The 3,841-nt window shown below is 27.5% G+C and overlaps 1 long non-coding RNA gene across 1 annotated transcript; it reads right to left on the reverse strand.

The window, feature by feature from the left end:
* Nucleotides 1-941: 941 nt before the first annotated feature.
* LOC110880503 lies at nucleotides 942-1,714 on the reverse strand. Its single transcript, XR_002559361.2, has 4 exons — nucleotides 1,643-1,714; nucleotides 1,479-1,547; nucleotides 1,241-1,318; nucleotides 942-1,000 (listed from the first exon to the last, which is right to left on the reverse strand). It is a non-coding gene; the product is annotated as an uncharacterized LOC110880503 (long non-coding RNA).
* Nucleotides 1,715-3,841: the final 2,127 nt, after the last annotated feature.

The following is a 3,841-nucleotide window of genomic DNA, read 5'->3' on the forward strand; positions in this document are numbered from 1 at the left end:
TTTATAAATAATTTAAACCTTTAATAATGAAGGTTTTTAAAAAATAAAAACGGCAAAGTATTTATAGAAAAACAATCAATATTCCTAAATCAACAATCAATAAGCTTTAAAAGATAATTTAGTTAATGAACAAACTTCCAAATATAAAAATAAAAAGAAACGGTTTAAAAAAATTAAAAAATATTTATTTTTTAGATACAAATTCAATATTCCAAAGACAAAAAACATTAAACCGGGTGAAAAATTATCAGACCAGTGTAAATAAATCTTCATCATCAAGACAATCAAAACAGATCAGACACTAAAAAAATGCATAATCTTGAATGGATTGAGGCTTAATACACAACAAATTTATTACAAAACAAATATGAAAATGACAAATAACAGAGATTGATAGTCCGGCAATGCACAAAAAAAATTAGCAAAAAAATCAAACAAAATACCAAATTACCTTTAAAAAATATGAAAATGACAAATAACAGCATACATCTTCGCATCTGTCATTGTTGTCAAAAACTGCTCGGCAATCGCTCTTCCTTCATCCCACTCCACTATAAAAGTTCCGTTAACACCTAAAAATCGATAATCATTTACAACAATTACAACAAAAAAATCAATAAATCACGAAAAACTACTACATATCAGGATTCAAATTATTAGTTTTCCGCCAAAATATTATAATTTTCAGAAAACTTAAATATCATCTAAAACTGAATAACTTCAATATACCGGAACAACATTAGATCAGATCTAAGCAAAACTAACCCAGAAGCCGTGTCTCTGAAAATCAATGTGACACTTCAATATAACATTTTTTAGGTCTTTGAGATACTTATTTGTTTTCCCTGTAGGATCAACCTAAATAACAAAAAAGAATAAAAAATTAATATACAATGAATTAATAAATTGTATTATATAATACTTAAGTAAGTAGATATACATGGGACTTGTTCTTGGGTATCAAAAATTTGTCCAGATCCGTCTCAAACTTGCTTTTGTCCTGAAAAAGGGAAACATATATATTAAAAAAATGTAAAGAAATAAACTTAAATTCTGAAAAATATAATGAACTAACTGGAAAAAAAACCCTTTAAACTTAGATTTTTTTCAACACCAACAATTGTTTTCGCCTTGGGATCATCCTACGAAAGGTAGAACATTAACCTTTGAAAATGAAAAAATAAACGTAAAATAATTCACTTAATTACAAAATCATATAATTTATTGAATGAACATAAACCTTTAAAGTTAAATCTTCATCACAAACAACCCTTGCTTTGCCTTGCGGTTCAGTTTTTTTATCCCAATCATCTTTGAACTACGTATAACAAAAATAATTGTTTAACAATATAGTACCCATAATTATTAAATTTAATAAAGTAACAAAAGAAAAATTGACGAAAACTGTTTAACAATATAAAAAGAATAATAATTAAATTTAGTAAAATAAAAAAAACAAAAAAATGACAAAAAATTACCTTCTTCTTAAGGTCTTCCATTTCAAGTAGAGATGAGAAAAAGTTATCAAACTTCGAATCATCAATATCCTACACAATTATAAATAAACAAATAAAATGTATAAATACAAAAAAAGATATTTATAATACGTTTTAATAAAATTGATTAAAATATAGGGAATTACATTGAACACAGCTTCAAAACTTGCCAACTGAAATTTGTCATCTTCACATTCCACAACAACACCTTCTTGAAAGTTAGTTCCATCATTATTACACTTCTCCTTATGTTCAGACTACAAAAAATATCAAAAATAACAATGTGTTAAATTCAATATCAACTTGTAAGCTCGCGTTGATAACTAAATAATAGTGTAGATGTATAATTCTAACCGCAATAAAAAAATCATCACCATCATCACCATAGATTGAGTCATCCAAAACAACTAACTCCACCCTGTTGTTCTGAATTTGAGTACCGGTTTGATGATTAAAGACTGAAATCTCAAAAATTTTATTTCCATGCAGTGAAAAGACAAAGGTAGATCGCCTTTCTAAGGCAAGATCGTTTATCATCTCAGAGCATCCATAAGTAAAACACAGCTGTCAGTTAATCCGTCTATCTTAACGTTCCAAAATCTATCTCCTAAATAAAGAGTTGACTGACCACCTTTGAAATTCTGACCATAAAATTGCCTCCAAAATTCATCAGCCATTACCTGCATAGCATGTGATAATTAGTAATAAAAATTAATTTAAATACCAATATACAGAAATAAAACATTATACATCATAATTATTGTATAAGATACTACTTACAATAACATCTTCGTGAGGATTGATCTTGGATATAAAGCAGTTTTTCTGAACAAATGATTTAAACACCATTAGAAAGAATGCTGATGGTCCATATGACTGAAACATAAGGTAGTCATCTTTTCTTACACAACTATCCCGAACAACTTTGGTGAAACCATCACCAAGAACATGGCCCACATCAGTTTTTTTCACTCTTACAAACCATAACTTGTTACCATCAACAATCTTAACTGAATCTTTGTAAGGTGGTTGGTCTCCCCAAATCATTGAAGCAAAGTCATTAGGTATTTTCTATGAGTTTAAAACAAACAAAAAAAAACGAAATGTCAGATTACTTAAAATATGAGTAGTATTAGTAATTAGAATACAAATAAACGTACCAAAAATATCGGGTCATCTTCCTCAATAAGCTTTAAAAATGAAGGACTGTTGTGCAAGGGATCCACATCTGAAATAAAGGTTTATAAATAATTTAAACCTTTAATAATGAAGGTTTTTAAAAAATAAAAACGGTAAAGTATTTATAGAAAAACAATCAATATTCCTAAATCAACAATCAATAAGCTTTAAAAGATAATTTAGTCAATGCACAAACTTCCAAATATAAAAATAAAAAGAAACGGTTTAAAAAAATTAAAAAATATTTATTTTTTAGATACAAATTCAATATTCCAAAGACAAAAAACATTAAACCGGGTGAAAAATTATCAGATCAGTGTAAATAAATCTTCATCATCAAGACAATCAAAACAGATCAGACACTAAAAAAATGCATAATCTTGAATGGATTGAGGCTTAATACACAACAAATTTATTACAAAACAAATATGAAAATGACAAATAACAGAGATTGATAGTCCGGCAATGCACAAAAAAAATTAGCAAAAAAAATCAAACAAAATACCAAATTACCTTTAACAAATATGAAAATGACAAATAACAGCATACATCTTCGCATCTGTCATTGTTGTCAAAAACTGCTTGGCAATCGCTCTTCCTTCATCCCACTCCACTATAAAAGTTCCGTTAACACCTAAAAATCGATAATCATTTACAACAATTACAACAAAAAAATCAATAAATCACGAAAAACTACTACATATCAGGATTCAAATTATTAGTTTTCCGCCAAAATAATATAATTTTCAGAAAACTTAAATATCATCTAAAACTGAATAACTTCAATATACCGGAACAACATTAGATCAGATCTAAGCAAAACTAACCCAGAAGCCATGTCTCTGAAAATCAATGTGACGCTTCAATATAACATTTTTTAGGTCTTTGAGATACTTATACCTGCATTCATAACAAATAATAACAAAAATGCTAAAAAAAAAACAAACAATGGAGCCTTAAGAAGATTACATTTAGGTCATGCCATACATTCTCATCATTACACATATGCACCCAAAATAGTTGACTAACTAATGTGACTTTTTTTTAAATTATCCTTTGACCCATTTATAGATTTTTCCATGCAACACAAATTGAAACATAAACAGACATGAATTCATCTATAAAAAGTGCATCAAAAACTCTACTAAATCACCACAAATATAGAG

Source organism: Helianthus annuus, chromosome 10, assembly GCF_002127325.2.
Source record: "Helianthus annuus cultivar XRQ/B chromosome 10, HanXRQr2.0-SUNRISE, whole genome shotgun sequence".
NCBI lineage: Eukaryota > Viridiplantae > Streptophyta > Magnoliopsida > Asterales > Asteraceae > Helianthus > Helianthus annuus.